Consider the following 12,857-nt stretch of genomic DNA (forward strand, 5'->3'; position numbering starts at 1 on the left):
CACCACCCAGCACACCACACACCACACCACACACCTCCTAATCCACTCTCTTGGAGCTGTGGTGAAGAAAAAGCACTAGAGCCGCTATGGCCAAGACATGAAATGAAACTTTCCAATGGGCAGTGATGCGTCACCAGCACCGCAGCAGCAGGCCTGGGGGATGCGGAGCAGGAGGTGAGAAGTGCTGGTGCCCTCCTGGCATGCAGCTTACCGGGGCACCAGCTGTGCAGGCCAAAATCTGACCAACATGGGCCAGGTTTGAGCCCTTCCCCATACTGTGCTCCAGGAAGATGCTTTATCCTTTGGTCCCAACCAGGGCCACAGGACCTTACCCTGGGGCTCCCACCCCTGGGTGCTCATCAGAGTCAGCTGTGGAGCTTTCAGAGGTGAGACCAGGGCCCCTCATGACAGATGCTGCTTCAGTGGGCTTGGAGGAAGCAAACAGGTCTGTGCTTTTCAGTTCCTCAGGTGACTCTAACAGGCACCCTGTGGCCACCTGTGGGCCCACTGGTTAGCTCTGGCCAGAGATTGGGTTTCAGAACCAATTTACCCGTTTCTATTCACCAGGGTATGTCACATTTGACTCAGGAACTACAGCTGGGTGCAGTGGCTTATGCCTGTAATCCCAGTGACCCCAGAGGCCAAGTGAGAGGATCACTTGAGCCCAGGAGTTTGAGGTTGGGTCAGGCAACATAGAGGACCCCATCTGTGAAAAAAATAAATTAGCCAGGCATGATGGCATGCATATGTAGTCCCAGCTACTCAGGGGACACTGAGGTGGGAGGACTGCTTAAGCCAAGAAGTTTGCTACGATTGCATCACTGTACTCCTGCCTGGGCAATGGAGAGATCCCATCAAGAAAGAAAAGAAAAGAAGAGGGGAGGGAAGGGGAGGAGAAGAGAGGGGAAGGGAGGGGAGGAGAGGGCAGGGGGAAGCAGGGAAGGGAGAGGGAGGGTTGGAGGGAGGGAGGAAGGAAGGAAGGAAGGAAGGAAGGAAGGAAGGAAGGAAGGAAATAAATTACATGCCAGTGGAATAAAAAGACTGTTTTGGTGGAGGGCCCTTGCCTAAGAAAATATGGAGCCCTTGATTTTCCCCTTTGCCAAGCTATTTGGAGTAGCTTCTGGCTGGCTTTGGTTTACATCAACCCTCATATTTGGAGGCCAGGCACTAGAAGTTGTCCAATTAACACATCCAGCTGGATAAGTCCCCCTGCCATGTGGAGAGAGAAATCAACCAATCCATTGTGCTTAGTAGTGAGTCCAGACTGTATGTGACAGGCACCGTGGAGGGTTTGAGGCTTGTGACACAAAGCCCTGGCTGTCAGGTAGGTCCAGTTGGGGTGAAAGATAAGGCATCGTGTATTCTCTGGCACCAACTAAACTCCTGAGACAGAAAGGACGCAACAAAGGCCTTGACCATGGGGACTTAGACCTGCTGAACAGCATCTGTTCTGGCTGGATCGTGCCCCTGTCCCAGCTCCCTCCCCATAACGAATGCCAAAGCACATTCCTTGACAAAAGACTTAAGGCAGACCCCCACAGCTGCTCCACGGCTGAACTACCCTTTGGCCTCCCCTCCGTCATGGTGCCAGGAAACAGAGGAAAAAATGAGGAAGGCAGTGGTTCCCAACCTCCACTGCCTGTTAGAGTCACCTGAGGAACTGAAAAGCACAGACCTGTTTCTGCTTCCTCCAAACCCACTGAAGCAGCATCTGTCATGAGGGGCCCCGGTCTCACCTCTGAAAGCTCCACAGCTCACCTGATGAGCAGCCAGGGGTGGGAGCCCCAGGGTGAGGTCTGACAACCAGGACCCCGTTTGGATCCCCTGCTCATGCTGAGCCCACTTAGATGGCAGCAGCAGGGAGAATCTTAATGAAGGTGAAGTTTAGGACTGGGTTAGTTTTCGCCAAAGACCTGCTGGACAACTCACGAAAGGCCAGGGATGAAGTGCAGTCTCTAAAGTGGTGCTTTGGGTTGGTGATAGACTGGGGAGCACCTAACCCTCAACCGTGTAAAGCGGCTGATTGATTTGGCAGGGATCACAGGTAGCAGGTAGAAAGGACCAAAGAGATGGGTGGGGAATTCCTTTTCTGGCTAAGGACACTGATCTACAGGGAAAGTTGGGTTGGCTAAGAGGATCTGGCTGCAGGGAAAAGATAATCTATTGAATGCCATTTTAATAGTGCCCTGGCCTTCCCCTCTCAAGTATTTCTCTTGGTGTAACAGCAGGGAATCGTCAATGAGGCATTCAGATGACGTGAACACACAGAGAGATAAGGGAAAAGGTGTCCAGAGTAGAAGAATCCATAGAGACAGATGGATGGGTTGCCTGGGATGGGGAAGGCAGGACTTGGGACTGGCTGCCAACAGGTACACAGTTTCTTCTAGGGGTGATGCACATGTCCCGGAGTTACACAGTAGTGATGTTTGCACAGCATAGTGAAATATGCTACATCCACTGATGTGCGCTTTCAAATGAATTTTATGGTGTATAAATTTTTATCTGCCATTTTTTGATACTGACATTTTTTTATCTCAATAAAAAAAAAAATCAATGCAGTGAATGCACCACTGTGGAGGGCTGCAACCCCAGCGCAGGCGCCTCCCCACCATCCCACTTGGAGAAAGTCTATGAGCGGGAGGGTGGGTCTGTGTCCAGCTCCCATACACCTTACACCTAAGAATGAGTCCTGGGTTCAAAGAGAGTTTTCTTTTCTCCTTTTTTGAAAGAGTCTCACTCTGTTGCCCAGGCTGGAGTGCAGTGGCCCAATCTCAGCTCACTGCATCTCCGCCTCCCGGGTTCAAGTGATTCTCCTGCCTCAGCCTCCCGTGTAGCTGGTGCACACCACCACGCCTGGCTAATTTTTGTGTTTTTAGTAGCAATGGGGTTTCACCATGTTGGCCAGGCTGGTCTCAAACTCCTGGCCTCAAGTGATCTGCCTGCCTCGGCCTCCCAAAGTGCTGGGATTACAGGCGTGAGCCATTGAGCCTGGCCCCCATTTTATTTTTTAACTTTACCAAGAATTGTTTACCATTTTAGAAAATCATGATGTGATGTGTTTGTCACCGACACGGCAACCCACATGCACTTGCATTCTTTCAGGGGTGACCCCACAATGGGTGCAAGCATATAACGACTCCATTGTGTTTACTGTACTCGTGCTCAAGCAGTACACACTGAAAGTTTATTCATACTTTCATGTGTCCTTTAAATTAGAGCTAAGGCATTACATTTATTACTTGCTTAGGTATGTTTTGTTAGCAATTAATCTCATTTTGTGATAGTAAAGGGGCATTAGAAAATAGCTGTTAAAAAGGAGGTGTTGAAAAGGAGTCTGGTGGGTTGAGAGCACCGCTCTGATCTTCCCAAAAGTGATCCCAGGGAGGCCGAGGTGTGGACCGGTACTGCCCTCTTGTGGCCGGGGTGGGGGGACCCAGCAAGCACAAAGAGCCCAGGGAAGAAGGGCCGGATGGTTTGCAGTGGCTCAAAATGGATGGAGATAAAAGATTCACCTTCTCCTCTGGCAGGATTCTCCACCACCACCGCCCCCTCCCCAGTCTCCATTCCCACCACCACAGAAATTTCAGATTAAACATTTTTCTCTCCTGTAAAATGAGGGCGTTACCTGCCTCGTAAGAATGAAGCCTTTTGGCTCTGATAGCTTAGCCCCGCCAGGGTCTCTGTATTTCCACACCCCTTTCCCCAGCCCTTGGGCAGGTTATTTCAGGCAGGGTCTAGGATGAGGTCCCTGAAGCATGGGATGAACTAGCAATAAGCTGAGCAGCCGGCTCTGGAATCAGGACCCGGAAAAACCTGGGCTCAAGGCACAGCACTGGCATAAGCTCGCTGGGTGACATAGATAAGACAGCTCTAGGGGATGTCACTAGATGCTGCCAGGGTCCAGTGCTCACATCCTGTGCCTCTCTAGAGTCTGCTCTGATGAGCAAATTATTTTTCAGTGGATGGAGTGCAAGAACCAGGAGAAAACTATAACAAGCTGACTTTAATCAAAGACACCATCCACCAGGGATTTTAATTTTCTGAAACTGTAATATGCAAGTTTATTATCCCTTCACTGAACAGCACATCTGTTCATTCAAAGATGAAATATTCAAGATCAGAGTATTAACTGTATCATGGGCCAGCAATTACCAAGGAATTAGGATCTGATTAGACATTCAGCCAGGAAGCTGTGTTAAGCATCAGTGTGCGGAGTTATTTCAGCCCAGCTTCACACAATCTCATATGTGAAATGTGAGCTGGTGCTGATTTCCTGATGATCACCATTCCTTCCAGCAGTTTCCCTCCAGCAACCTACCCTGGATGCTGTGCAAATTGAAGTCCACTTTGTGGGAGGTTGAAGTCACTGGTCATCACTTAGGAGGACCCCAGACCTGATGTTGAGTATCTAACACGTACCTTAATCAGGGACCCAGTCAGATGGTACCTAAGGAAATGCCCTCAACCCATGACAGTCCATGGCAAGACTTGCAAATTTGAATGGCCAAAGAATGCGACCAACACTAGTGGGATATGGGAGACTGTGACAAAATTAAAAATGCACGCTCTATCTGAATAGGGCTACCACTGTGCAACTCCAGACCAGATAACACAGGAACACAATCTGCCCTGAACAAGTTGGGCTGCCTGCTCACTGTATAAGAACAACACACCTCCAAAAATTGTGCAAAAGACTCAGTAAGATGTCAGAAAGGATTCAAGATTTGGATGCATGATAGATAGTCCTGGGTAGGGTTCAAGGAAGCAGGGCTCTCTAAATGGATGCTGTCAGGAAGTGGGGGATAACTGGTTATCTTAAGGAAATCGCCCGGGCGCGGTGGCTCACACCTGTAATCCCAGCACTTCGGGAGGCCGAGGTGGGCGGATCACGAGGTTAAGAGATTGAGACCATCCTGGCTAACACAGTGAAACCCCATCTCTACTAAAAATACAAAAATTAGCTGGGCATGGTGGTGGGTGCCTGTAATCCCAGCTGCTCGGGAGGCTGAGGCAGAAGAATTGCTTGAACCTGGGAGGTGAAAGTTGCAGTGAGCCAAGATTGCACCACTGCACTCCAGCCTGGTGACAGAGAGAGACTCGGTCTCAGGAAAAAAAAAAAAAAAAAAGTGTGAAGAAGGAAGTGAAGCTAAAGCTATAACTGGTTAAGAAGCACATTAACCAGGACAGGGAGATGTTTGGTCAGTTTTGCATCTTGGAAAATGCTGTTTTTCAGTGTGGACATGACTAAAGAAATGTTCCTTTGTCTTGACCCACCACAGCTGAAGAGCAGTCTTGTACTGATGTAGGTGTCCTGTGAAACTGTGTATGCTCAGCAGGACATGGAGGTCCAGCTTTTAATACCAGGCTAGCATCTGGATGACAGGAACTACTTTTTTCTGTCAGATATCATCACCGTCACTAAGATCCTTTAGGCCTCAGTTTGAAAGTTTGGGACACATTATCTTTAGAATCACGAAGAGTTTAGATGGGAGGATTTAACTTCCCTTCTCAAAAAATTAGAATTTGGTAGGTTTTGCACCCAAGGGCCAGGTTGTAGTAGCTGACCTCTACCCTGAGGCCAGATGGTTGAGTGACATGGACTAGTGGATTAATGTCCCAGTACATATACCACTTCCCCTTCTACCACTTGGCCTCTTGTGGTTAACCTATCTGGAACCGAAGACCTTGAGAAATTATCCCATCTCACCCAACTCCAGCCAACATATTTGTCCAAGAAGTACCCAGGGCCTATGTAAAAATGTCTGTCCCTGCTTTAGCATGTATTAGTACTTCATTCCTTTTTGTTGCTGAATAATATTCCACTGCATGGATATACCACATTTTTTAAAAATGGATTCACCAGTTCATGGATACTTGGGTTTCCACATTTTTGATGTTAAGAATAATGTTGTCATGAACATTCATTCATGTGCACATTTTTTGTGGGGACATACTGTTTTCATTTTTCTTGGGTATATACATAGCGGTGAAATTGCTGGGTCAAATGCTAACTGTGCAGTTAAATCTTTTGAGAAACTGCTGAATTGTTTTCCTGGTAGCTGCCCCATTTTACACTCCCACCAGCAATATAAGGTTCCAATTTCTCCACATTCACCAACAATTGTTATTGGTCTGTCTTCATTACAGCCATCCCAGTGAGTGTGAAGTGGTATCTCTTTAAGATTTTGATTCGCATTTCCCTAGTGATGAAAAGCATCTTTTCACATGCTTATTGGTGATCTGTTCATCTTCCTTGGAGACATGTCTATTCAAATTCTTTATATTTTTAAAATGGTCTCTTCATTGTTGAGTTGTGGAAGTTCTTGATCGGATATATTACTTGCAAATGTTATCTTGCGTTCTGCGAGTTGGATTGTCTTTGTACTTTCTTCATCATTTCCTTTGAAGCAAAAAAACTTAAAGTTTGATGAAGTCCAATTTACCTATTTCTCATTGGTTGTTTGTACTTTTGGTGTCCTAGCTAAAAAACCACCGCCTTACCCAAGATCACCAAGATTTACACCTATGTTTTCTTCTAAGAGTTTTATGTAGCTTTAGCTCATGTCTTGGCTCCATTCTGGGTTACTTTTTTGAATAAGAATATGCATTTTAACAAGGTCCCAGGTAATTTGCATGCACAATTAAAGCTGAAAACCACTGCCTAAGTCACACCCTGGCAGCACATTACAATCACTTTAAGAGCTTTTAAAATGTGTGCATAAGCCTCACCCAGATACAATTCCGCTTAGTCTGAGGTGGCCTTACTTTTTCATCTTTTTAGTTGATTCTAATGTGAAGCGAGGGTTGAGAATTACCACCTTTGCTGATTAACATTTTCTGTAGCCCTCAACTAATTCTTCAGTTTAATGAGGATGTCCACAAAGCTACCACTTGCCTCATTGCCTAATATTTTATGTCTTTAACTTATTTGATATCTTGAACATCATTCATACATTCTTTCCATATGGATTTCACCCACATGCTTTTGTTAGGCTGGTTTGTACCCACTGCTTTCTATGTGATGCTGAGACTTCTAACAGTGCTACATTAAAATTGGAATCAGCATTCACACTGTACATAGTACATGAGTATGAAGTAGACTTAGTGTCTGCAGATATGATACAAATCACACCTTCATTAAGACTAGAGAATGGAAGTCATACTGGGTGGTAAGTGTATGAGGGTGGACAAGAGATAGAAATGAGAAGAGGAAATATAGAACTTCAACAATTTCCTGAGAAAACCAAAGATCTCAGTTGGTCAAGAGCATGGTCTACAATCAGCAACATTTCAGCATCTAGTATCATGTTATCTTTAAGTCATTATTTGTCCTTGGTCTTTCTGGGTTTTGTTTTTATTATTTTCTTAAAGGGGAAGGGTGGGAATGGGTAAAACATTCTGGTCTTCCTTTTGCAAATCTAGAACCACAAAACCAATTACAAATTGGGACTCTTGCCATAAACAAAAATAACTTCAATTTATCAGTGACCTAAATAGAAAAGAGCTAAAACCAAAAAACTCTTAGAAGAAAATATAGGGGGAAACAATGTATTCTGTGTTTTCTTTTTTTGTTGGGGGGAGGGCGGGATGGAGCTTCACTCTTGTCACCCAGGCTGGAGTGCAATGATGCAATCTTGGCTCACTGCAACCTCTGCCTCCTGGGTTCAAATGATTCTCCTGCCTCAGCCTCCCAAGTAGCTGGGATTACAGGTACGCACCACCAGACCCAGCTAATTTTGTAGTTTTAGTAGAAACAGGGTTTCACTATGTTGGCCAGGCTGGTCTTAAACTCTGACCTCAGGTGATCCACCCGCCTCAGCCTCCAATTTTGTATTTTTAGTAGAAACAGGGTTTCACTATGTTGGTCAGGCTGGTCTTAAACTCTGACCTCGGGTGATCCACCCGCCTCAGCCTCCTGAAGTGCTGCAATTACGGGTGTGAGCCACAGCGCCCAGCCTAGCAATGTTTTCTTAGCTGCAACACCAAAAGCACAAGCAACAAAAGAAAAATACAAGAAGACTTCAATCTCCAAAGGTATACAAATGGCCAATAACATATGAAAAGATTCTCATCATCAAGTCATTATGGGAATGCAAATCAAAACCACAATGAGGCCTGGTGCTGCTCACACCTATAATGCCAGCAGTTTGGGAGGCCAAGGCAGGCAGATCACCTGAGGTCAGGAGTTCGAGACCAGCCTGGCCAACAAGGTGAAACCCCATCTCTACTAAAAATACAAAAATCAGCTGGGCATGGTGGCGCATGCCTGTAGTCCCAGCCTACTCAGGAGGCTGAAGTAGAAGAATCACTTGAACCTGGGAGGCAGAGGTTGCAGTGAGCTGAGATCATACCACTGCACTCCAGCCTGGGCAACAGAGTGAGACTCTTGTCTCAAAAACAACAAGAAAACAAAAAAACTCACAATGAGATCCCACTTCACACCTACCATGATGGCAGTAATTTAAAAAACAAAACAAAACAATGGGGACCAGATGGAGGAGGAATGAAGTGTTGGCAAGATGTAGAGAAACTGGAACCCAAACAACGCTGGTGGGAATATATAATAGTGCAGCCATTATGGAAAACCGTTCAGCAGTTCCGTAAAAAGTTAGCAATGGAATTACCATTATGACCCAGCAATTCCACTCCTACATATATCCCCAAAATAAAAAAAAAATTTGAAAGGAAAATAAATCTAGGGCCCCAAAATTACTAAGCTAAAGGGAAAGTCAACCAGGGGAACTGCTTAGGGCAAACCTGCCTCCCATTCAAGTCACCCCCCCTGCTCACTGAGATTAGATGCATATCTGATGGCCTCCTTTGGAGAGACTAATAAGAAACTCAAAAGAATGCAACCATTTGTCTCTCACCTACCTGTGACCTGGAAGCCCCCTCCCCCTGCTTGAGTTGTCCCCCCTTTCTAGACGGAACCAAACCAACACACATCTTACATATATTGATTGATGTCTCATGTCTTCCCTAAAATGTGTAAAACCAAGGTGTGCCCCAACCACCTTGGGCACATGTAGTCAGGACCTCCTGAAGCTGCGTCACGGGCACATCCTCAACCTTGGCAGAATAAACTTCCTAAATTAACTGAGATCTGTCTCAGATTTTTCAGGTTCCCAAACTGAAAACAGAAACTCAAACTTGTAGGCCAATATTCATTGCAACATTGTTCACAATAGGAAAATGATGAATAGGGTCTATCAACAGATGAATAAAATGTAGCATAAACATACAGTGGAATATTATTCAGCCATAAAAAGGAATGAGATTACACAGTACAAAATGGATGGACCTTGAAAACATAAGTCAAAGAAGCCAGACACAAAAGGCCACATATTAAATGATTCCAGTTATATAAAATGTCCAGAATAAGTAAATCCATAGAGAGGCAGAAAACAGATTTTGCAATTGCCAGGGGCTTGGGTGAGGAGGGAATAGGGATTGAATGCTTAATGGCTACAAGGTTTCCTTTTGGGGTGATAAGGAAGTTCTGAAGGATGGTGATGGTTATACAACATTATGAATATACTTAACGACACTGAATTGTACCCTTTAAAATGGTTACAATGGTAAATTTTATGATATGTATACTTTACTACAGTTTAAAAAAAAAAAAAAACCCATAGCGGTCAAGCCTATCTCACTAACCTTGTGGCAGGAAGTAGACCAGGAGGGAATGTTTCCCTTTTTACAGTTTCCCAAAGGGGTTCATATTTATGCTTAGTTCTTCTTACACTCTTCAACGAGCAGTCATGTCACTAATTCCCTTAGAAAGGGATGAACAGTGGAGAAGAAATGTGTAACCTCCAACATTTTCCTCCTTCTGGGATTGTAGTGTGTGATAAGATTAAGATGGTCACAAATTATTTGACATTCTTCCCAACAAGCAGTGGGTCTTTGACCCCTCCTCTTATATTTGGGCGAGCTAAGACTGCCTGGCCAATAGAATACTGGAGATATGACACTGGGCCAGTTTGGGACCCAGAACTTAAAAAAAAACAGCACTTTTCATTTTTCTTAAAATACTTATTTTTGAAACCCACCAGCCATGTTGTAAGGAAGCACAGTAGCCCTATTGGGAAGTCCATGTGGAAAGGAACTGAGACCCTGAGTGCACTCCCAGATAAAAGCATGCACTAATTTAACACCCATGTGCATAATAAGCCCCCTCGAAAGTAAATTCTCCAGACTCAGTCAGGTTGGTCCAACTGTATTCACCAAGCCCTGCCAAAATTGCTCACTCATGAACAAAATGAATGATTCTGTTCTAAGCCACCAAGCTGTGGTGTAGTTTGTTATAAAGCATTACATAACCACAACACAGTGGAAATTCCCTCCGCTCTCTATAAAATATAAGGAATAGAAAATGTGTCTGAAACACCTTCGTAAAAAAATCTGGCTTGAATACCCAACTGTCTACTATATATTCCATTAAAGAATTAGGCTCCTACACTCAGCTTTGGTCTTTGAGGGAAACTACTGACAATTCCTATATGTGTCTAGCCCTGTCTAAGCACAAAGTGGCAAGCAAGACAGTCGACTGGAAGTCAGAAATACTCATGTTATCAGGCATAGGCTGGAATTACAAATTGAGGGTGTGCTTCACCACTGTCCGAGCTTAGAGGAAATCTCAGTTTTGTTCTATGAGATCTTACCCAAGCAAAAATGCTGGGAGGGGTGCTTTTCCTCTACTTCTGAAACGGCTGACCATGAAGTGTAGTTCAGATGGGCTGGCAGGTGCCACTTCTACTGGCAAGAAAAGGCAGACCCAGCTGAGGCAAATGATGGCTGGAAAGACAAACTCTCTCTCACATCTCAGCCCATGTAACAAAGGTGCCGATTTTTTTTTTTAAACCTCTTCTGGGAATCAAAGGCTAGCAGTAACTCGTTTCTCTCTTTACATTTCTCTGTTTTGGTAGAAAACAATTACCTGGGCAAGTCCCCTCCCCCATGCCCCACACACTGGTCATTATAATTAAAATAAAAACATGCTGCAGTATTTGCCATCTTAAAAAAAAAAAAAAAGGCAAATTTCTACACCACCACCACAGCACCCACCCCACCGCTACTGCCCCATTTCTCTCTCTTCCAAACTGTGCCTCCTGCCAGTCCACTCTAACCACAATTTTACCCACCACTCTAAACCGCTACAGTCATAGTCACGAGGGTCCTTCCTTTACTAATGTGAAGGGTTAACACTCAATCCATGATAAGAACTTGAGGCAGCAGTGTATTGAACCGCTCTCCTTCTTAGTAAGCTTCATCACCCGCTTTCAGGACCTCTCTTAGCTCTCACCTTATGACCTATCTGTTCCTCTCCTTTGCAGCTCTCCACTGGCCTCAACATCTTCACTTAAATGTTCCATCAAGTATATTCAACTTAACATGTCAACACCAAAATCCTGATTTCCACTCCTTTTCCTGTCTTTCTACCTTGTTTGCCTTGACTCCTCTCTTGCTCTAAACTTCACACCTCTATTATCAGTCCATCCTGTTGGCTCTACCTTCAAAACATACCCCAAATCCAACTTCTTACCACCTCCACTGCCACCAGCCCAGTCCAAGTCCTTGTGATCTCTCACTAGATTATAACCTCTGAAAAGCCTTCCTGCTTTCACCCTGGTTCCTGTAGTGCAGTGGTTTTCATTAGTTGTTTCATTAGTTGTTCAACCTAGGAACTTGTTAGACATACAAATTTTTCCCCAACTCCCTATTAATCACAAACTCTGGGGGTGGGTCATAAAGATTTGTGTATTACCAAGTCCTCCGTGTCAAACACCTGAACCCCCCCCCCACCTCTCTCCTATTTCCTACCCTGCTTCCCCCCTCCCTTGTTCATCTTGCCCAGCCACACTGGATTCCTTGTGTTCTACAAACATACTGAGAAAGAAATGAAAGTTTTTATCTGAGGAATGCAAACCCCTTTAAATTAATCAGGCTCAGAGAGGTATTTAAAATGTGACATCAGTCACATCTCATTCCCTCTTGAGCTAAATAATTACCTCTTGAAGCAACTTACTATGTGGGCTCTGGACTGACACCAAGTAGCCATTAAGACGTACAGTAGACGCCATAACTTTTACCCTATGTTCAACAGTGTACACGCCTGGCTAATCAATGTTATCTCTGGAAACCAATGAGAATATCTGTCAAAACTTTTATCAGCCCACTCCTTGTTCCCCTTTGCCTTTAAAAACCTGCTTGAACCGAACAGAGTACTCCCCAAGGCAACTTGAAATGGGTCCCTGGCAGTTGTTTTCACTTTGGCTCAAGTAAACTCTTTTGAAATTGTATTCTGTGCCTCAGCTTCTTCCCTTTAGGTTGACATACATTCAAGGACACTATTTCAGGGCCTTTTCATTAGTTCTCCTTCTTCCTGGAAAAGTTGTTCACCCCTCCAGATACTGAAGTGTGTGTTCAAATGTCACCTCAATGAGTTGAGGCTTTCTCTGACTACCTTATATAAAATAAGAACACCACCTTCCTGACCTAGTCTCCTTACTATGAAGAATTTTTCACCAAAGCACTGATTACCTGGCAAGCAATCTGTATGTTTTGCTATCTGCCTACATTCTACTATGTAAGCCCCATGTGGAAAGAATCTTGTTTTATTTGCTGGTATACTCTGAGCAATTGGAAGAGAACCTGGCACTCAGTAGATGTTCAATAATTTGACTTTCTGACATAATAGTTGCCTATGAGAAAAGATACAGACAAGTTAAAGAGGAACAACTGGTGTTAACTTAGGTAACTGCCAAGACAATTTTAAAGCAGAAAAATGAAACAAAAACAAAACAAAACACTACAAGGTGAAGGGGAGGAGCAAAATGCAGCAATTGACAGTGAAG

This window comes from Rhinopithecus bieti, unplaced genomic scaffold (genome assembly GCF_001698545.2).
Source record: "Rhinopithecus bieti isolate Rb0 unplaced genomic scaffold, ASM169854v2 scaffold_5948, whole genome shotgun sequence".
In the NCBI taxonomy this organism is placed as follows: Eukaryota; Metazoa; Chordata; class Mammalia; order Primates; family Cercopithecidae; genus Rhinopithecus; species Rhinopithecus bieti.